General features: G+C 45.5%; 1 long non-coding RNA gene across 1 annotated transcript in view; it reads left to right on the top strand.

Annotated features, from left to right (window-relative positions):
* LOC309873427 overlaps window positions 1–21,964 on the top strand; it is an 86,381-nt gene extending 64,417 nt beyond the window's left edge. Inside the window, exon 3 of the long non-coding RNA XR_014316352.1 lies at window positions 21,727–21,964. This is a non-coding gene — a long non-coding RNA (uncharacterized lncRNA). The remainder of the gene's footprint in view (window positions 1–21,726) is intronic.
* Window positions 21,965–23,187: the final 1,223 nt, after the last annotated feature.

Below are 23,187 nucleotides of genomic sequence, written 5' to 3'. Positions count from 1 at the left end.
CTGTCATTTTTTTTTTTTTTTAATTTTTAGCACTTCCATACCGTTGGGAACAAGATGATGTCTCAAGTACATCTTAGATCTTCCCAGTTTTAGCCCTGGAATCAGCCTTTTCTCTAAGGATCCCTGGTTCCTTCCAGTGGGGAATGGTATTTAGAAACCAAGATATGGATGCTAGGTGTTCTTATTGCTGCCAAGGAAGATGTCATTTCAATGTTTAATATTTAATTTAACTTTTTGGTGTTTCTCTTTGCATTTTTTCCTGTATGTTGTTTTTACAAACTTGAAATTGAACCATGCTGACATTTTTATTCCTTATTTTTCATTTGAACAGTATAACATGAGAATTTTCTGGTTATTCCAAGCAACTTTTTAGATGATTAAATAATTTTTTTGTAAGTGAATAATGCCAAAATTACTTCTGCACTTGGCATCATTGGAAAATTAAGTTATTTTCAATTTACTTTTGTAATTCACAATAAGTAATAATGATTACATTTGTTTTTGAGATGCTTTCACAAGCAGTCTCTATTTTAATTCTCAAAACAATCCTACAAGCTAGGCATTTTGATGCCCTTTTATAGGGGAAGATTCTGGGACTATGTGGCTCAGAGATATTCCATGATCCTAAGCTTATCAGAGTCAGGAGGAACCCAGGTCCTCTGGTTGACTTACATTGTTGGCCACCAGCTTATGTGTATGCATTTGGTCTTTCTAACTTAAATCTAAGCTACTTGACGGCGGAGGCCATGTTTTCATTGTTTCTCCACAATTCCAGTGTACTGCAGATGCTCAATAAAAATTTATCACTTGGTTCAGAAAAGTCTGAAAAGTCTTCAACCCAAGCAAATTCTTGGGAAGCTTTTTCACTGGAAGTTAGTTATAAAAGCACATCTTCCTCCTTTGTGGACATTGGTGACCAGACATCTTAATTATTGCAATTCTTTGCAGAAGATGTCATCAGCAAGGGAGAGAGAGAAGAGCAATCTGTTTGGATAGGGAGGGGTAAACCCAATAAATTTGCCAGCTGCATTTGCTATCTTAGCAGCAAAACGAGCCATCCCTCACTGCCTTTAACTGAAACACAAGATAGAGGACACAATAATAAACTATCCCATGGTATAGATCCTTATCTGCAGCAGATTATGGGCCCAGAGATCACATGAGGGCAAATGTGTAATTAATGATACTGTTCCAATTAGGGCCTGGTTCATCTGTAAATTAAAAGCACAAAATCAAAATCCCTCCATCCTTAGCCACTTCCTCGCAGACTTCTGGACCTAGAGGCTTTTTTAAATGATTTTTTTTTTTTTTATTTAAAGATTTTTATTTATTTATTTGACAGAGAGAAATCACAAGTACACTGAGAGGCAGGCAGAGAGAGAGAGAGGGAAGCAGGCTCCCTGCTGAGCAGAGAGCCCGATGTGGGACTCGATCCCAGGACCCTGAGATCATGACCTGAGCCGAAGGCAGCGGCTTAACCCACTGAGACACCCAGGCGCCCCCTAGAGGCTTTTTGATGTTGACTGTCTCCTTGCAACTTTCAGTTGAGGACAAGCCCAGTTGCACCACTTGTGCTAGTTACTCCTCTCCTGAGATTGCATATTCCTAGTTAATAGGGAATTGATGCAAACTCCTTACTGAGTGTCCGAGGTGGTTGCTCTGTGCTGGGGACCTGGACCAGGATAGACCTCATCTGCCACTGACATGAATATCTCCTCCTGAGTCTATTTACAAGGAAAGTGAAGGGCTTTCCGGAAAGAGTGGGAATAATAGGTGCTCCTGTAGGGAAAGACAAACCATCTCCTCCTCTGGATCCCCCCATCTCAGTCCATGGCTTTGCCATTTTCCTGGTTTCTTCCACCTTACCCTTCCATACATGCCCCCAACATCTAAGCACCCATCAAGACCTATTGCTTGTGCTTTTTAAATGTTTCTCTTGTCTTACTTCACCAGTCCTCACTGCCATTGCTTTACCTCATTCAGTCTACCATCATTCAAGTGACAAGAAGTAGAGCTGGTACTTGAACTCGGAATTGAATTCATACCTTTTGCAATCTGGGGTGTGTTTTATTTAGTTTGCTAGTTTAATTGCAGCAAACCCTAGCAGGATTTAAAATGGAAAATACTGAGCTGAGAAGTTTTTCATGAACCACGTTCTAGTTGGTGAGGCTCAAGGAACAGCTATCCCCCCTACTTATAGTTAAGGCCATATTGCTGCCCTTGGTAAATTTTATAGGATCTCATAGCAAAATGAGAAGAGATTGTGCTGGATCTTTCCACTGGCTCCTCTGGACCTTCTACCAGTCTCTATCCAGCTATGTGCATGGGAGGATAACCTCTCTGGATTGCTTTACTCAGACTCTCTTGCCCCCTGGCTATGGTTGGGTTTGGTCAATGGAAAGCACCAGCAGGAGAATGGAACATGGACCCGGCTCCATCTTTACCAAAGTGCTATGGATGGTTATATTCCTTTGTGAAGGCTACAGCTCCTATCAAGGAGCTCCTTGATAGCTCTTGCTCTCTCTTTTGGCTCCCCTAAATATTCCCTGACTTGTTCTTTCAGACCAAGGAGTGGCCTTGGCTCCCACTGTTGCTAACCCTGGGGGGCTGCACCGCTCCTTGTTGGTTTCCTTTGATCCTTCCCACACCTCTATATATAGTTGCTTCATCAAATTCTCCTTCATTACTTGTTTGAGTATGCCATCATTTCCTGCCAGGACCCTAAATTGATTTAGGGCTTTGAGTGACTCAAAGCCACAAGGAGAAGAGAGTGTGGATTAGGATATGGCATGCTTGATTTTTTTTTTTTTTAAGATATTATTTATTTGACAGAGAGAGACACAGGGAGAGAGGGAACACAAGCAGGGGGAGGGGGAGAGGGAGAAGCAGGCTTCCTGCCGAGCAGGGAGCCTGATACCGGACTCTATCCCAGAACCCTGGGATCATGACCTGAGCCCAAGGCAGATGCCAAGTGCCCTGGCATGCTTGATTCTAATTAAATTCTGAGCTCAAATTCTTAGCTCTTCATATGGGCATCAAGAGCTTCTGCTATGTAAAATAACCATATTAACTGATGATAATAATATTATCAAGCTTTTATTATACTCAGCCATGTGCCAGACACTGTTCAACCATTTAATATGATTAACTTATTTTATCCTCACATCCTATAAGATAGGGTTTATTTTTATCACCGTTTTCTAGTTGAGGAAACTGAGATACAGAAAGATTAAGAATCCTGTTTAAGGCCCTGAATTTTAGTGTGTCAATCAAAACCAAGAAGTCTGGTTCCAGAGTGCCTAGCTTCTACACTAGACTTCAGATGGACATGAAAGTCAGTGCCAATAGACACATAATGTAATTGCCCAAATTATATGATCACATGATAAAATAACTTTTGAAGGTAAAATTCCTAATGTTTGAAAACTATTTTTAATTTTGGGATTTCTAACATAAATGCTAATACCCAATAGTACCGTTTTTAGAAACCTGTAATTTGTTGAAGAAGATGGAAATGGATATTGTGCCTAAATTTGAATGTTAAACACTATGTAGGCAGCACAGTACCATGAAAAAGACTCAGAAGACGTGAGTCCCCCCATTCCTTAGCTGGATGACCTTGAGTAAATCATACATTCTCTTGGAAATTTACTTTCTTGTCTCAAGTCTGCTAGGTCTCTAGCCTACCCCTCATCTGCTGGACACGGTCATCATCAACATACCTGCCATGAATACAACATCAACAAACTAGTGTTTGTGTACCAGTTTAATTTATAATTCCCAGACGTATATGTATGTTATTTACTCTATTTCAAACAAGAACACATTCTGCCTTGGGTTGAATACTTATGGGGATTAGGATCTTGTTACCTTCTCGGGGGGCCAGTCTTGAAGGGTTGTCTGACCGCTGTTAAAGTTAAAACACCTGCAGGAAGTCCAGGTAAATATAGTGTTATAGTTGTGGTTGAGAAGGAGAACAAAGAGGCTTTAATTGCAGGTGAACTTTTAGGAGGTGAGAAGTCACAGGTTGAAAGATACAAAGGATGCTTTAGGATAAAGTCTCCTGGAGATCTCTCTGAATTAAACACCTGTTACCTGCAAAGGGTTTCATGATTGCTTGGCTCACTGTTGCTTCACTTTCTCCTCTTTTACCCCTTTATACATTTGTTCATGCCATGCAGTCTGTCTAAAAGGATCTCTCCTGCTCAGTGAAACCCATAAGGATAGGTGAAACTTCTGAAGCCCCAGGAATTCAGCCAGAGGTTTCTCTCTCCCTCCAGAATTCTCTGCTGTTCTGTTTGGACATTGCTTATTGTTATTTGTATACATACTGAATCTCCCCCACTAGCTGTGAACTCTGTGCATCTGAGAGATGAAACTGGCCCTTCTAATCTTTGTCAGATAGACGGAGTGGAGGTCTACAGAGCTGGCTTCTAAGGCTTAGTGCACGTGCGCATGCGCGCACACACCCAAATCAACTGGAAACTCATACATACAAGTCTGGCATGAAAATACCTGGGATGGCATGTTCACAAGTGGACCTTTGTAATCCACAAATTAGTCTTTATTCTCAGCCCTGAGAGACACTGGGAGTTGTGCTGGCAAACCCAAAAGAGCCAGGACACTATTTTACGTATAACTGTATATGATACTTATATGATACTCATAAGATACTCATATACTTATATGATACTCGTACTGTATATGATACAGTATGAAAGGTAGCTGCCAGGTCCAAAATGATACTGTTGCCTAAAATCCTGATAACTGCTGGTTTCACACACCCATTCTTGCTTGCCTGCCACTGTTAAGGGTGCCTACCTCCCTGGTTAGACTTGCCAGTGTATAAATGGCCAGATCCATTTCTTTAATGGCAACTCTTTCTACTCTGTAGAAATAGTGAAATTATTGTAAGTAAAGAAAATTCTGAAATTGTTGAGACTCTAGAAATGGGGAGTGGTATTTCACTCCTTCAGTAGACACCAGCCCTTGAATTATCTTTTTTGGCTGCATCCTGGGCAACAGAAGCCAGCCTTGGACAATCTTATAACTGTGATAGAAAGAATGAAAAACAAGTAAACTGATTGTGTGAATCTTGATGGGACACCCAGCCCACATCTGGAAACTTAGCTGTACATTTAAGAAGCTCAGAATTTTTGGTTAAAAGTGATCGGCCACCTCTTGTTTAAGTAATTATTACCTTTCCTCTCATGGAAAACCTATCAAGGGGAAAAGTTCATTTGCACATCTTGGAGGAAGGGCTCATTCGGAGACTAAGGCTGGGACGTCCCCATGGTAGAGTTACAAGGGGAGGCCCCTCTTTGGGCCCAGGACAGATGAACAGACATGCAGTGGAAGGAGTCCTGTGTCTGGTTGGGTGAGATCAGATGCTCCAGGGAAGAGCTGTGGGGACCTGCGTAGCTCGAGCATGTTGTTCTAACTTGGTCATGGTGCACTTGTCTGTGTAGTTATTGGGTGGGACTCAGATTCTCTGCTGGACTATCATCGCTTGGAGGGCGCGACTGTCTAATCTGGCTTATCTTCAGATCTGAGGACCTAGCACATGCCTGGGGTGTCATAGGCCTACCATGACTACTCACGTACTAAATGAAACTGCCTGCTAATCATGTCCTTACCTCAAACTTCGCTCAGCCCTCAACATGTCCCTGTGGCCTCTTGTCCTCAGCCAGATCCCAGGATCCTCTCCCCACGGGATCCACAGGGTTTGGAACCCACAGAGACCTAACTTGACCTTGGGCATCCTGGTGGTGGGAATGGAGAGGGGCACTGCTCATTGATTTGCTGAATGCAGGCAGGGAATCAGTGTCCTGTTGGGAGGTGACTTACTGGCCCCTCCTCTTGAAACCTCTTCATCTGCACCAGGAGACTTTTTTTTTCCTGGGGCCCTCAAATACTCGAAGAAGGGCAGGTGTGGTGCAGGACTGTGCTTGCCAAGCCAGCTCCTCGGGTCCTGTGAAACGAGCACAGAGGGCCTCTCCCTTCCCTCCGGCCCTCAGGTGCAGGATCAGAGGACCTGACAGTCATCTGTTTATCAGGCAGCTTTGTGCCTTTATAGGAGATGCTGGGTGGCACGTACAGTGGATCTCAGAAAGGCAGGAACCTGCTTGCTGGGCACAGCTCCAGCCAAGCTGTCCTTCAGCTCTGTCTTCCAGGGAGCTTCGAGCTGGTGGCTTTCCTCCCGCCCCTGCCCTCCCAGCCCCAAAGACTCACCTGACAAAGGTGGCTGTCCTGTAGCTTTACACACAGCTTCAGCCTTCCCACAGGAGCCTTTGTGATCAGCAGAGAGGATCCTGGCCATTGGTGACTTCAAATTGAAATAATAATAACAATAACAATAATAATAGTGATTATAGATACCATTTTTGAGAGCTCACACTCTATGCCAAGCACTGAGTTAATGATTATTAACTCACTTCTTTCGACTCAGGAGGAGCACTGTTATTAAGCTTGTTTCCAGGTGAGGAAGAAAGGCTCAGATCACAACTTGCCCACAGCCCCCCACCCAGTCACTAATTAGTAGAACCTGGACTTGAACCCCGAGAGTCAGGTCCAGGCTGCTCTACTCTGGTTTGACTACTCCATTCTGCGACTTGCATGGATCTTTTTGGCCTGGACTTCACCTTTCTTCCTGTCTAAAGAAGTCAGATTTGAGGGTACGTTAGCATCTCCTGTGAGGCTCGTCCCTCTTTGCAATCTGGTCTCGGCATAAATGTGAGCTCCTTAGGTTCATTTGCTGTAAGAAATGTGCCCTCTCACAATTCTGGGGGCCAGAGTTTCTCCGCCGAGTTTCTCCCTGCCGAGTTTCTGGGGGAGAGTCCGTGCCATGCTTCTCTCCTACCTTCTGGTGGCTATGGCAATCCTTGTGTTCCTCGGCTTTTAGACAATAACTGCAACCTTCACATGACTATCTCCTCTGTGTGTGTACCAGTCCAGTGTCAGAACCACCAGGCTCTGTGTTTATCATTTATGTTCTTTCTCAGGAACAAAAGCTCCATGGGGCCAGAGACCCTATCGGTCTTGCTCACTGCTGTGTTCCCCGAGTCTCCAACAGTGGCTGGCCCTGAGCGGGCACTCAAAATACATTCTCTGAATGCATGTAAGAAGATAGGGATGCTCTTTTTGGAAAGGCGTGACAGATGTTTCCCTTTAGGTTGCTCTTGCTTAAGGAAGAGTCACATGACAGGTTTCAGTAATAATGAAAAATGACTAGACAAGTCTCTATGCTCATTCCAGCTTCCCTTACTCCCCAGCCCTCTGCTTCCCTCCCCCTTCTCTTTAGCAGGGTTGCATGGGGACTCGGAGCCATTCTTCCACACTTGTCCTGGTCTCTGCCATGTGGTTCCGTATGTTACCTTGGGTCTCTTTTCATCCCCACGGGCCTCCTCCTAGGTCACTGCCACAAAATTTGGGGGTAAGCTACAGAGCGGTGTCTCATGGTCTTGCCATTTGGCTGAGCTGCTGCTTCTCCACCCTTGCGGGTCTCCAAAGCAAGCTGCTATTTTGTTCATCACCTGCGTGAACAGAGATAAGTCACTTTGCTTCTGTGATGCTCAGAAACTTCATCCATAAATCAGGAACGACTTGATGGATTTATTAGCAACGGTAGACCCTGACACATAGTACTTATACAAAAATGCTATTTTTATTTTCCTTGTCTTTAATAAAAGAGAGACTGGAAGGAATATAGGGAGGTTCCCACCTCTATGGGGATGACAAAGACATCCCAGCTTGCTTTGAAGGAAATGGGGACAGGTGGGGTGGACAGATCTAGGCAAGGCCTGCAGGTGTATGTACCTATATGGGATCGGATTGGATCAATGAAGAAATGAAGAAAGCAGTATTGCTCCGTGGCCAAACAGAAGGGCTTCAGGGTCAGTCATCCTGAATGTGACCTTGGACAAGGCATTTGTAAGACAGAAAAAATAAATAACTTGCTCAAGGTCATACAGCTGGACATGGCAGAGCTGGGAGCTGGCCTTTGTGATAGCAGACGTTCTTTTCCTAGCACATCATTCTGCCTTCCTTACAGAGTGTCTCAGAAAACAATGCTATTGCAGGCCCTGGGGCTGAAAAGCAGCCCAGAATGGTTTTGCTCTGCCCAGCATATGACTGTTTGAAGGACTGCTTCAGGTTGCTAGATACAGTGAGAAGGAGAGGCGCAGACAAGAGGAATCAGTACGCACTCCACAGACTGTATGGGAGTCTAGCCGTGATAATCACATGGATACCCAAGTGCACGCACGCACACCACCATGACCAGCACCACATAGGCGCCATTCCCACCTGGGCCAGCTTGAGAAGCCAGTGTGGGCCTGGGCAGCCACTTACAAATCGGCAAGGCCAAGGCAGCAAGCTACAGGCAGGTAATCGAGAGGCGATTGTGCAAGGATCATCGCCCCCATTTAGGTGTCAATTGTGTCATTTCCAGCTGTTCCTCAGCTCAACAGCTGGAGTTCAGTATGCTCAGGGCTTATCTGGAGGCCCCCAGCAGGGGAACTTGGTATTAAGCTCGCTTCCAGGATCCAGGAAAAACAGCTACTCTTGCAGCAAACCACAGAGGAAAGGCCCCTTTTATTCCATCCATTTAAGCAAAAGCGGCTCTTTGGGAAGAAGATCAGTGCTGCCTATAAGCGACTGGCCCAAAGCAAACTGAAGCCCAAGAGGGGATGATATCTTCATACAGAAGTACAAAATGGGCTCATCCCTTTACAGGCGTTATTCCATTTCCTCCAGTCCTGTGATGTGGTAGCATCATTAGTATTTCCATTTGACACAGAGATGAACAGTTTGCCCTACATTAAACAAAGCACAGTTTGCAAAACTGATCACTCTGACCTGGTCACCTCAGCTGAGTATCTCCTACTAACAGAACCAGTCTCCAGGCTGGGCTCTCTTGCAGTTTGGAAATAGGCTCCCAGGTTGATCCGATTGTACTTCTTAGGAAGTGAGTCTAGGATGGACCTGCACCAGGAGAGGAGGGAGGAGTCTCCCGAAGCAGAGATCATCGGGGAATGAGAGGAGGCCTTAGCTATGCCTCAGGTGGGAGCCAGGCGTGGATAGGAGGGAAACACTAGTTCGGACAGCAAGAACGCATCTTCTTTTATGGTGTCAGCAACATCAGAGTAATTTGGAATGGAAATAGTGGCTTTATCTTTTTTTATCCCACCTTTGGTTCTGCGTTGCCACCCTGTCCCCTTCCACAAAACCAGAATGTACCCTTTCTTTCCTCTCTCTTTCTCCCACCACCTAATTACCTTGTCAGGCCATAGCCAGCACCTGGGCCACACTATACTCCTGAGCCCATGCCAAGCCTCGCTCATGAATTGTAACATTCTCTTCCAAAAAACCCAGGGATTGCCTTCACTTTCTCCTTAAAGCAGAACTTGAGAGATTCACTTGTAATGGTTGTTAGCTCATACGCCGAAACCTCATTGTCTACCTGGTTACTCATCCATTCCCTTGTTCATCCATTAAAGATTTGTGAAGCACCTATTTATCTTCTAGTGATGGACCAATCACCTCAAGTTAAAGATGGTGAAGAAGGCACCCAGAGAGCAAAGGGACTTGACCTTTGATTGCTGATGGGGCAAATGTTGCAGGGCAACATTTTTGTGAGTAAGTGGGCAACGTTTTATGAGTGACAGAAGTAATAGGTTTGGCCCTCCAGCATCTCATTCCTGACCAAGAGACTGCCTGGGTTCATGGCTCTGGGAAGGTGACTCTGGAGACCAGAACCAGAGGTAAGGACAGCTGAGCTGGGGAGCATGGGTTCCATGAAGGGCTCTGCCACCATTATGGTGCACCACAGAAGCTCTCCAGGTCTCACTTAATGTGAGTTCATTGAATGGCCACTGCATTGCCAGCATGGGCTAAGTGCCAGGTAGGGCATTTGGGACACAAAGACAAAAGGACACACACAGCAAAAAAAGTCCAAAACACACACTTGTCAGTCTCATGTTTCTCTTCTGTAGAAGACCATTTGACCAGCTGGTTCCTAAGGTCACATTCCTCTGATATTTTATAGCACTGGGACAGCAAGCTCCTCACTCTGGCCAAGGAAGTCGGGTCATTCTGTATTGTGGCCTCTCATTGATGCTGCTGATGAGAAGGTCTGGGGGGTCAGGGACTGTTCACCTAAGGGTGAGTCCCATCCCCATGTCCCCATGTTCCATTACAACATGGCTTGGTGTTATAAGCACTGTAACCTGTGCTCAATTTTGGCTCAGGTCTTGAATCACCCAGAAGTCCACACCTTGCAACTTATTATTAGATGAGAAAAGGCAGAGACACTCTACCCTCCCTGTCCTTCCCCTGGCTGCTGGTCATCTCTAGGTTAGCTGCAGAGTATACTGTTCTTTCCAAAGTCATTCCAGAAAGAGTGACTTGGGAAGTAATTTTCGGTGGTGGGCTAGGGTGACAAATATGTATATATAGCCGACTTGATGCAGTCCTTCAATGAAATAGTGAAAAAGCCACTGGCCATGCCCATGATCAAGTTAGAAGAGCTCCATCCTCAGGTGGAGAGTCTGCTTGAGATCCTCTCTCTGCCTTTCCCTCTGCCTCTCCCCCTGCTCGCACTTGTGCTCCCTCTCTCTAAAATAAATATATAAATCTTAATAAGGAAAGGGAAAGTGCATTTAAAGTACACTGCCGGAGATAGGTATCATAAATGCATGAGAATATAAATAAGGAGTTTGGAACAGAATAGAGAAGAAGTAAGAACAGAGAATGGAGAGCCGCTATACTGAACTATCCTTAGCTGGTGAAAAAAAAAGATGTTGAAGGTCTTCTACTGGCCAAATTCAGTAAGCTGGATTTGCAAGGTTCTCTTGGAACTAGGTGATACCTCCCAAACAGTATGCTTGCAGCTTGGTGAGCAGAGTGCCTGCTAAGGTAGCAAGAGATCCCAAAATAAGAAAAACTCTGTCTAGACCCATGGCCTAGTCCATTATTTTGTGTTAAAACATACCTCTATGTTAAAATGATAACTGCCTAAAAATATTTGTGGATGCGGATGTACGTATATGCGTATGTGTGTATAGAGTAAGTCGCGTTAACACAGAAGTGTGTCTTTGTCAGTCCTCTCCCACGTCATAGCCCAGCATGGTTTATGGCACTTAGTTGGGGCCACCCCCTCACTAAAAGTTTCTTGTGTAAATGGATCTGAAAGCAACTAAGTTCTCTTTCTCTCGGGCAGTGACTTCTCCTGTCCTCAGGGTACAGCCTACCTGACGGTTGTACACGTGATGCATTTATAACTTTCTGTTCCAGCTCCAAATGTTTTTATTTCATCTCTGATTCCCTCAACCTCTAATGCACACAGAATTCCAGGGTCTGCTGCAATTTTTGTGTGACCTAATAAAAACAATAGTTGGCCATTGCAAAAATCAGAAATCGTTTCCACCTGTGGCTTCAGGGGTACCAAAATTGTTTTCTTTGTTAACAGGATTTATTGCGCAACAATAACAGTAATGTTATTAGTAATAATAGCAGCATCTGCTATATCCTTAGAGGCTACTGTGAGGAGGTAGGAACCACGCGAGGCATTTTTCATATATGGAAAATGGTCCTCTTATTGTTAAAAGTAACGTTCATATTATTGCACAAAGCACAGTGTCCTGTACGTTACACATGTCACCCTATCTAATCTTCGCATCTCTATGAAATAACCGTCATTATTTACCTCATGCAGGTGGTGGGATCGCGGCTCCATGTGGGCCGAGTAGCTTCCCCAGAGTCACCCCGACAGTGAGCAGCAGAGCAAGAAGGCACACCCAGGAGAAGCATTCTCCGAGGTCCAAGCACTTTCTGTTGTGGGACATGCAGTCGGGGAAGTGGTAGAAAACATGGAGGGACACCAGTCACAGACTCTGGTGGCACCAGCGCCAGAGTGGTCACCGCCCAGGGTGGCGACATGGAGAGGAGGAGGTCCGCTGAGCAGGGGTCCAGACCCGTGCAGGCAGACGGTACACACCCGAGCAAGAGGGGCCTCCCTCCCTCTCCTGCGAAGCAGCATCTGTGACTAATGTTAGTGCGAAATGTCTCGATTTTCTTTCTTTTTGAGGGACATGCAGATATTTCTAACCCAGTTTTGATGGGGATTCATTTCTAGTGGCTATAGAAATACTCATAGAAACACTCCCATTAGACTTATGCCTCTGTTAATCTCACAAGTTGATCCTCACGGCAGAGGTTACTATGATAGACCCCCGAATAATAAAGCTGATAATAGTCAAGTGGCAAAACCCCCAAACTTTTTAATACTGTAAGCTTTCTGTCTGAAAGATGTCATTTCTTTCAACGGCTTCAAGTTTCTTCAAGGCAGAAAGCCATTGAAGCTGCATCGTAGCTGAACATCTGTCTTATCATGTGGGCAGATATTGGGATTAAATTAACTAGAAATGAATAGAATGATGTATGACAGGGTGCAGATGTCCCAGGCACAGTGTGATAATTTCATTGCAAAACTATGTAATGAATTCCATACATTATGGAAGTACAAATGTACCACTTTAGGTAATTGTGATGAAAAGGTATAATGTGCAGTGCATAAACAGAGCGTGAGCCCAGGGGCATTTCTCCTCTGCTATTTCTCTTTAGTCATTTCAGAATGACTTTATTTGGTTTCATGCAAGCCTATTATTATTATTATTAGAGCCTTATTTTTTTGGTCGGCCCTTCAGCATTTCTTGCCCGGTTCCCAAAGAAATTTTGGGAGGAGAAGAATAGAATTTCGGTGGATCATGGCTTTGGCCACCTGGAGAGTGATGGCTGGAGACAGCATGTACAAAAATATTTTCTTATCAGAATTTCAGAACAGAAGCGAATTCTCATCTCTCTTCTCTGTCTCTCTCTCCTTTCCCCTCTCCCCTTTCTTTCTGATGGGTTGGGGAGATGGTTTCAAAATCCCCTGCTCTTCTGCACATGGGGATTCAGAGGGGCATAATGGAAAGAAGTGTAGTTTTAAAGCCAGAAGAGTGAATTTGCACTACTAACTCTGCTCTCAACTGCTGTGTGACTTCAGGCAAGTCACTCTACCTCTCTGAGCTACTATCACCTTAGTTGTAAAATGCAGCTAGTAATATTATATCCTCACATTGCAAGGTACAAATGAGGGAAATAGAACATGAGCTCTGAGGAGACAGAGACTGTCTGTCTTGCTTATTGCTTCATCCCCAGTGCTTAACAAAGTGATCACACAGCACAGATAACTGATAATATTTTTAAATAAATGTGTCAGTGATTTATGTGAAAGTGCCTAGTACAATGCTTGGCATGTAAAAAGACACTGAATTAATATTTCTTGAATCTCTGCTAGTTTGAAGAAGTTTCTCTGCAGAGACCCTCATGTTGGGTTTTGATAACCCATTCACTGAAGAGCCCATGGTACAACCAAAGTCTCTGGCCAGGCACCTGTTACAGCTGAGGCCCAGAGAAAGGTTGAGGATTTCTCTTGGCACACAGGGCAGTAGAGGCAGGGCCAGAACCCCCTTCCGGACCAGCGGCCTCATGTTTGCAGATGATGCCATGCTCGCTGCCTCCCGGCTGGGACAGTGGGAGCCAGGGTCAGGGTGGCCATGAAGCAGATGTCCCTGTGCTCCTGAGGAGCAGCGGACCTTAGCTAGCAAGATTTTGATCAAGAAACGAGGAAGGTTTCATTCTGCAGCAAATGCCTGGCCATCCCCCTTGGTCACAGCTGGGGCCAGTGCATGCCCTGCTTCTCTCTTCAGCCCATGGCTCTGTTCACACAGCCTCCCCCAACCCCACCTCCACTGCCCTGCTTCCACTTGAAGTCTCCTCTTTACCAATTATTTGCCTGGGGTGACATCAGTGGAAAGTGTGAGGAGATGGGAGCAGAGCCGAAACCCTAGCCTTCCCTGGGAGGCCAGAAAAGCCTGTTTTTAATGCTTCTTTGGTCCCCAATTTCCCCAGCTCGTTTGTGCCATGTAATGCCTCTGGCACATTAAGGCAGGGTGCCTGGGGTGAATCGAGGCCACCAGGTCCTGGGTCTCCTTTCTTTCCTTGCAGAGAGATACTTAGCTGTCTGGCCTATTTACTTAGCTGGGACACCCCAAAACCAGCCCCAAGGAGGGTTCCTCCGGCAGACAATTCACATGATAGGGCTTCCTTCTCCCCTGGAGTGCATGTTGCAGCCTTAAAAACTATGGATTTGGGGCTTGTCACCGCGCCTCTGCCTTCTCCTGCTCCGATCTTCCCACCCCTCTCCTCTCCCCAAGAGCTTCAAGCCTGTCTGCAGGCTCTGGATTTTCTGCCAAATTTGGATGCCTTGAAAGGAACATTGTTCGAAATGGAGACTTGAGGAAGGTGCTAATCTTCCGCTGCTTATCAAATTTGAGCAAAAAATGTCGACATCCCACTTTTCCAAGTGCTAGCTCAGCTCTTCTGTGTTCAACTGCGAGAGAGACCAGCTGTGTGTCTAGCTGGGGATAAAGACCCTCCTGGACTCCCCAGCCCTTCTCGGCGGCCCCGCAGGACCTCCGCAGCAGGGGCCAGGGGTGGGTCGGAGGTCTGTCTGTCCCCCATTGCGCAGCCCTGCTTGACTCCAGGAGAGGCGTCCCTTTTGTCGCTTCTGTCGCTGCTACTGCTGAAACTCTCAAGGGGAAAAAAAAAATTGCCACTGAGAAGTTACTGCTGTAAATGTGGAGAGAGCTCTTCATTTTCTCACGATGAAAGACATATTTGGGATCATCTGGTTTTCCAAGCAGATGCCCAGTTTATCTCACTTTAAATCAACTCTTTCTGACTGGACCCTTTCCTGGATGAATTAATTGAGCGTGGCTAAAACCAAAATGCTCTCGCGATTAAGGAGCTAGGCATAGGGGCGCTGTGTCAAGGATGTCAGCTTGCGAGGACGGTGTCGAGTTGTTTACTTCTATTCTCATAACAGAAGGAACAGGCAGGCTCAGCCCACTGGAAATAATTTTGAATAATCTCCCTCTATTACTCGAAGCGAAATTGAGTCTGCTCAAGCTACCCTAGTGATCCGACATTTCAGTGAAACGGGGAAACTCATATCCAATTCATGTGGCATCAAATAAGGGACATAAGGAAAAGCAGGATGAAATCTGGAAGTTTTTAGTTTTCTATTTGTACGGCTTGTCTTCTATTAGTGGATCAGCTCACTAATGCGGCTCACACAGGGGAGGGGGCTTCGTGAAGCGGCTGGTCATTAGTTGTGGTGGGCGTGTGTGCGTGTGTGTGTCTGTGTGCGTGTGTATGTGTGCGTGTGGCCGCTGTGGATGCCTGGTGCTGATATCTGCTAGGCATTGCCCTACATAAATCAAATCTAAACAGAGAATTTGTCTAGGAAATGGAAGTGGAGCCCTGACATAACCAACTGGAGCTCTTCTGGCAGTGGGGGCAGATGGCCTGGAATTTAGATTTGACCCTTTAGAAAATGCTCCCAGTGTGAGGGGATCGGCTCATTAGCTAGCTTCACTCACCCACCAGCCCTGACATGGGCTGCACTCCCTCGGGCATACTCTCTGCTGAGGGAACTGTCATCCTCTGAGCCCAGAGGAAAGCCTTAACATCTCTCTTAACTCTCTGCCTCTGGGCCCTCACACCTTCCCAGTAGCTAAGTAATTGGTTCTGGCTTCAGATTATCTATTGCTTCCCCTCTCCCCTCTCCATACCTAGATAAGACTCTGATCCCATTTCTCTAGTCATCGTAATTGCTCTTTACCCTGCCAGTAGCCCCATGCTTTACAACATCCCCCTCCCGGGTTGTGAAGTCATCCTGGGCAGTGTCCTAATATGTCACTCCTTGCTCAAAAGCATTCCATGGCTCCCTATTGTCTAGTAACTCAATCCAAGCCTCTAGGCCTAGCCTTCAGAATTCAGTTTGGATCCAAGCTTCCTTTCTAACTCAATCTCGGGCACTCCTGGTCGCTCATCCTAGCTGAAGCCAAGTGAAAGTCATCCCCATTCTCTTGCACACGCCCAGTTCTCTGCTTTTATTTTTGCTCACAGTTTCTCTGCATGGAATGTCCTGCCCTGCCTGTCTTTCTCTGTGTTCAGATCCTACTCATCCCTGAAGATCTAGCTGAGGTGCTGCCTCTTCTAGGAAGACTTCCTAGAAGTTCTAGTTCTAGTTCTAGAAGTTGGAAATCGTACTACCCCCCCCTCCTTACATCACTCAGTTGTCTTTTTTTCTTCCATCATGGCCCAGTCTAGCCCAGATGTACTATATCTGGTCATAAGGAAGTGCTAGGGCAATCGAGTCAAATGTCTAAATGAGAATCCTAATTGTGGGACCTTGTGCATGCCACTTACATTCCCTGTGCCTCAGTTTCTCTTCTGTGAAACCACCCTAATGATAGCGTTTACCTCTCAGAGAATTCTAGGGAATGAAGTGGGGTGTAAATGCACCGTGCTTAGCGTGTTGCTGCTTCCATGGCAAAGTTCAAGAATTTTTTTTAGGCACTTTCTCCACTGCAGGAGTTCAAGCTTTATAAGAATTGTTTAAACCCATCATTTAACTCAGCATTTACTGAATGCCTACTAGAGTCATATTTTGTTGTTAGGATTTGAGGATAGGTAGAGAATACTTAGATATATTATCCATCCTCAAGGAGCTCATGGTCAAGGGCAGAGGTGAAGAACCTGTAACCAGAGCTTGGTGGCACATTTGGTTAAGGGCTCTGATAGAAGTGGGCATAGGGAAGGCAGTAGGGTGAGGAGACTTAGCTCTCAGTACTGGAGTCAGACTCCCTGGTCTCAAATCCCAGCTTGGTCACTTCCCAGCTGGTTGACCTTGGGCTGCATGATCTGGTTCAGGTGTTCTGTGCTTTGGTTTCCTTGCCTGAAAAACGGGGAGAGTAAATGATATCTTCCTCAGAGGGTGTTGTAAGGATTCCATGGCTTGAGAACCAAATCACACCTAGAACAGGGCCTAGCACGTTTTAAGAGCTCTGTAATGGCTAGTTATTATCTTGGAGCTCTTTGTGACCTAGCTGATACTACTATGGCTTTGGGCGATTTCCTTCTGTGCCAGAGTGGTGAGCTTTTATGAGGATAGAGACATCACTGTTTGTAGAAGCCACCATCAGAGGGGGCTGAAGACTTTAGTCTTATACTTTGAAACAGGTTTGGCATCTCCCTCCCCCTCCCCAAAGATTCTCTCTGTTTTGGAACACACACTGCAGCCAGTGTCTTGGACAGAGACCCCCTTCCCTTTTGCTGGGTGTAGTTAGCACTTGTCTTTGGCCAGAGTCTTTTGCTTAATCTCTTAACGTTTCTGAGTACCAAGGAGTCTGCTTCTGCCCTCCCCGGCTTGTGTCCAGAAAGTTTCCATTCAAGGGACCCTGCCCCCACCCTTCATTATGCATGGACATAGAGATCTTATAAATGGGGAAAAGGGTGGAGCTTTCTCAGGAGGCTTTAACTGGCCTCAGCTCTGGTACCCACTTTTGTGGCTTTGACCGTCAGACCTTGTGAAAAATAGCAAGTCCTCTGGAGCCCACAACTTCATCTGTGAGCCCAAATCCTCATCTCTTCAAGCCCGAGGGACAGTTGTGCTTCGTTAAGGAGGGCTGGGTTCAAGCCCTCGGAGCCCATAATCTGGGGCTGCTTTGGGTCCTTCCTGGTCTGAGATGACAGCTGAGAACTTTCCCAGGTGCCACAGTCCTCAGAGACCTACCATTTGACCAAAGCAGGGCACCTTTGCCTCTGACATGATTCTGTATTCTGCTAGTCACTGAGAGAAGCATCAGAAACAGCAGGAAACCATAAAGGCCAGGAGAGAAGGTACGGTAAGTGTTGGGGGTAAAGTGTAGAACCCAGATGATAAAATGGAGGATTATACAAATAACTCTTTTAAATAGCCACTTCAACAAGTGGAAGGAAGTGAAAGGCTGTTTTTTATTCCTCAAAAGGCAGCCTTTGTAAGAACAAGACTGGGTCCGGGGCCTTGTGACCTGTGGGAGGAGAGAGCAAGGTAACCCTGCAGTCAGTGCACAATTGCACATCCCTCATTCCTCTCGCTCATCTGCACTCAGTAAGGAAGAGCCAAGGACTCACGGGTGTGAGCACAGAAACAACCCTTACTCCCCCCACGGGTCCCTTGACAGCTCTGAGCAAAGACCCACAGGACTTGCTGGCTCTCTTTGGTGGGCATTTGGGTTCTACCGCTCCTGTCTTGGATGCCGACTCCCTGTTCGGCTCCCCTTGCTCTCACAAAGTGGGGGCAAGCCATCATCTCAGTTGGAGTTAGTCTGTCACTCAGACGCCACCCCAGCTGTGATGGGAAACGATTTCCTTCCTCTGGCGTCTCAATGCATTTTGTAGGTTTCCTGAGGGAGGACTTTGCCCTTCTCACACATACTTTTTTGACTTGAGGACATTGGGGCTGAATGATTAGAAGCCCCTTGAAGGGTATCAACCTCTATCTCCTTTTAAATCCTGTTGGCCCTTGGATCTCTCTGTATCCCAAAGCAATGCCTGTCTGGGTAACTCTGGAGAGGCCAACATGGATTTGGATGTCTGCTGGCTGCCTGGGATCAATAGGGTGACTGCTGGCAGCCCACAGTCCAGGGCAACCCCCTCCTGCCGCATTACCAGACACATACCTAGGTCATTGAGCCCACCTCCAACCCCCTAGGAGGCAGTGTCAGAGGCTTGGATGGGTCAGGCAACCCCCACCTTTGACCTATCCTAAGCAAGTGACTTGGGCCAAGGAGTTGAATCTTTACAAGGCCCATTTTTATTAAATACAAAATCAAAATGAGTGGCAAGTAGAGATGACCCACACAGAATGGGTGCTCCTGTGTCTAGCCAATCACAGCAGTGATAATAGTAGCTTTTTTTTGTTTAGTTGCTTACCAAGTGCCAGACACTATAATGTGCTCTTTGCATATTTTAGTAGAGACAGCTGTCATAGGCCACGCACTCTAAGTCAAATAAACATCATTCTCTTTTCAACAACTTTATTTTTATTATTTTTATTTATTAATTACTCATTTATAAAACTTTATGTCGAGCCCCCATTCTACATGATGGCTGACAGCCAATCTTAGTCATTGCTGGGACATCACAGTGGCTTTGGTTTTCTCCAAGTTACATGGAGTTCGAGAAATTCAGCACGTTTCTCATTTGCTCCTTTCCCTTAGTGTGGCATTTACATTCTGGAGTTGAGTAGTATCCCAGCATGAGTGTGCCTGGAGAAGAGGCTGAGTCTTCTTGCCCCAGGTCATTCTTTTCCAAGGATGGTGGTTGCCCAGATGTATTTCCCGGGGTTTGGTCGCTGGTCTCCTTGCCTCAGGTATGCAGTCCCTGCTCTGTCCCAGCTGGTCCCTGGCCGCATGGTCTCTGCCATGCTCTGCTGTGGCCTCTTTCTCTCCTGATTCTGAAACCATTCTCTGGGGTAGAGGAAAACCTGGCTGTTTTCCAGTGCCATGCTGGGGCCTCAGAACATTCATGGAAGCCCAGGGCCTCTGCCTCAGGAAGACTGTTCTGAACACTTTCCTTCTGGCAACTGCCTCCCAGGGCCAGAGAGCCTGGTGCAGAGCAGAAGCTATTGCTTGCTCTCAGATGCTCTCTGCCTCTTCCCATCTTGGAAGGTTTTATGCAAGAAAAACCAGGTCCAGTTGATCCCATATTCTCCCAAGTAGTTTCCGTCTTACCTCTGGACAGAGAGCATTGACCTTCATGGCCAAGAATGTGATGTCTCTGTTCTCAGGCTCTATCAAGGCACCTTTCCTAAAAGTGGTAGGAGCTTCAGTCTAACTGACCCAGAAGGTGAGGGTTGGGATGAAAAAGAAGGAATGGTGGCTGGGTAAGGGGGCACTCACTCTTTCACAGCACAAACACAATCTTACGATGTGGTTTCTATTAACCCCATTTTACAGACAATGACAATGAGCTAAGGCTTAAAGAAATGACTTGAGTGTTGAACCTAACTCAATTCAGCCATGAGAGATTTATAGGATGTCCACCATGTGCCAAGCAGTCTTCTGGGTTTGGGGGAATATGGGAGTTATCAATGCAAAAAAAACCCCAGCTCTCCTGGAGCTTACATCAAAGTGGGATGGTCGGGGGTAGGGAAAAAGCAGCAAGGAAAAAGATCTATATGGTAAACCAAATAGTTTATCCCACACTGATAAGCATTAGGGAGAGACATAAATCATGGAAGGGGGCTAGGAAATGCCAAGAGGGATCTGGCTTTGAATAGCCTTATTGAGATGATAAGATGGGTGAAGGTGATGGAGTAGGCAGTTAATTTGTCACGAACTCGAGGCAAGGACCATGATAAATAGGTGGCACAACATCCTGACTTTGTGGCATCCAAGACCTCTCAACTTCCTGGCCTTATAGCTTCCAAAACCACTGAGGTTAACAGACCAAGAGCCACAGATGCAAAACATGTGCTCTTCTCATTCACCTCTGCCCCAGAGTAACCCCTAGATTCATTACCATGCCTTTGCATTGTGGTTTTAGCCCTACCCCCATGGGGTAAGACTGCCATGATGGTTACAGTACAAACCCTATAGGATCAAAAACTCTACTTCCCAATCTATGGGAGGAATCCCACAAATGATTGGGAGCAATCTCCATTAGAAACAACCCGATCTATGACCCAAGACCCTGCTCACAAAAAGAAAAGACCTCTGGAGCCTCAGAGCAGTTGCCAATTAAATCTCTGGGCCTGCTCACTCTCCTACCTCGATAGTGTACCATCCTTAATAAACTACTTTGTGCTTGCTACTTTCCTTCTGGCTGTGCATTCAAGTGCACATCTCAGATCTTTCATAGGGAATCCAAGAACCAAGACCTCCATTCACACAACACATACTCTCCTCCCAGTAACAAAGAATCCCATGTTGGAGGGAAACGAATCCCAGGGAGAGAGATCAGCAGGCACGAAGGCCTTTAAGTGAGAATCTGCTTGGCTGAATTGCAAAGAAAAGGAAGGGCCAGGGTCTGAATGCAATGTCTATATGCTTCACTACCACCTTATGAGGCTCAAATTATGGTGGTCATTATTGCTATTATAATGTCTTTGCCATTGGCCTGACGTCAAACTCCTCTTCCATGTGAGGCGTCTTGTTGGGTAGCTGAAAATTCCAGATACTCCCTCCTAGCTCTCCCTGTAACTTGGAATGGTTCTAAGCTCCACGTGCAGAAACACCACCTGGGTTTCAAATCAGGAGCTAGTGATGCAAGAAGGGGAGACAAAGAGGAAGAGTCTCTCGTGGCCTGGCGGTCAAGGATAGGGAGCATCATTCGTGGCTGAGTGGGAGCAGTAGTGGACCGTCCAGGGCTGGTCATGTCATCAGTGTGAGCTGCAAGGTCAGTACTAAGAGAGGCAGGACTTGTGTCTGCGCTCGACTGGTTCTGTGCCGTGACCTTGGGTGCTGCTCCCGGCTGCATAGCCCTGAGCCAGATTCCTGAGACTTCATGGCCATTCGTCAAATTAGCTATTATCCATCTGTTTTCTCCTTCAAAAGAGAAACACAGATTTTATATTTAGTTCGATTAAAAAAAAAAAGAAAAAAGACTGATGGCGGAAACATTTTCATCCTGCCACCTTATTCCCCAAATTTGGGGTTTGCAATTTTTATAAGGTTTGCATGATGATAAATAAGAAATAGAAATGTTATTAAAGTTGAAGTGAATTTCCTTTCGGGATGTGGAAAATAATGAAAAAGCTATTTCATCTGTTTTCTTTCCTATTTCAAAATATAGAATGGAAGAGGAGGCTGCTTGCTGTTTTGACATTGTCAGGCATGTCTCAGATGCCCTCGGTGTTCTCACGTTACTCCAGCAAGGCCTTGGAGCAACCAAAGGAAACGGCTCTTATTTTCTCTCCTCTGCTTTGTCTTCCCAGAGCAGTAAAAAGACCGGCATGTTCTTGGAACATTTCACGTCACCTTAAGAACACTCTTTTTCTCCTCCCTAAAATATATCGACTGAAATAAAAATAATTGAAGTGCGAAAAAAAGTGAACACATCTTGGTACACATTGCCCCCCAAAGATTATGACACGAGGTAATGTACTAACCCACACTGTGGGCCTTTATCAGTACTATATTTCCCTTTTAAGTTCTTCCCTTTGTTCTTATTTTTGCTTAGTTAAAGTTACTTATGGACAACATGTGGAGAATGAACTTTATAAAGTCAATTACACCAAAATGAAGCACTCTGTCCTCGTCTCTCCATTATCTCCTTCTCCAAGGCAACTGCTTTTCCCTAAAAAGCTGACAATTTCGTTAATTATTCCCTTACTCGAATTACTACTTTCTGAGTGTTCATTGTAGGCATTATCTAAGGATTTTCGGTGATGAAGAATAGAACTTATCTGTCTTTGCTCTCCCAAACACTTCACACTCTTCCCATACCCCACATTCTGCTCATTATAATACAGCAATATTATTGAGAGAGAGAATATTGAGAGAGAAAAATCCAGTGTTTATGTTATTGTTCATGTAATGATCTTTACAGGTGATTCATTTAGCAAACTGATTGTTTTTCCTTTCCCTCACAACATTTGGTTTTTCCTAGAATTAATATTTGGCATTTTTCATTTGCCTGGGATTGCATGTACAAATCGGTAATTAAATCCCAAATTCTTTGCCAGATGTCAACATCTCCCCTCTCGGGACATCCATTCACATCAGGTGTTTCATCATTTTCTCTTCAGGAGCCTCCTAACCTCTTTCAGTCACCCCTGCCTTGTGCACAACAACCATCCAGGCATCTGCCTTCCTAGCATCTTAGGAGCTCTGCTTCCACTTCTCTCCTGGAGTGGCCTTCCCATTAACTGTGCTCTGTGGCATTATCTTATTCCTATTTCTCCCTCATTTTGTTGGAGTGCATCCTCTACTGCTTTCCTGAGAGAGTAGAATGGAAGGCAATTATTTTCTTTTTCTTTTTTTTTTTTTTTGGTGAATGTGCTGATCTAAAAATGTTTCTTTTTACCCCCACACTTTATTTATTTATATATGTATAGTTTGTGAATAGAATTCAAGATTGGAAATTACTTCCCTTCAGAGTTTTAAAGGCATGGCTCCATTGTCTCCCATCTTCCAGTATGATATTGGTCTGTAGCCACTCTGATTTCTGAACACACAGGACCTGCTTTTTATCACCCCCCTCTGGAAGCTTTCAGAATTTTGTCATGGACCCTATTTGGAAATTTCACGATGA

This window comes from Mustela nivalis (genome assembly GCF_964662115.1).
Source record: "Mustela nivalis genome assembly, chromosome: 9".
Classification (NCBI taxonomy): Eukaryota; Metazoa; Chordata; class Mammalia; order Carnivora; family Mustelidae; genus Mustela; species Mustela nivalis.
Note: the sequence above shows the minus strand (reverse complement) of the source record. Positions and strands in the feature narration are given on the sequence as shown.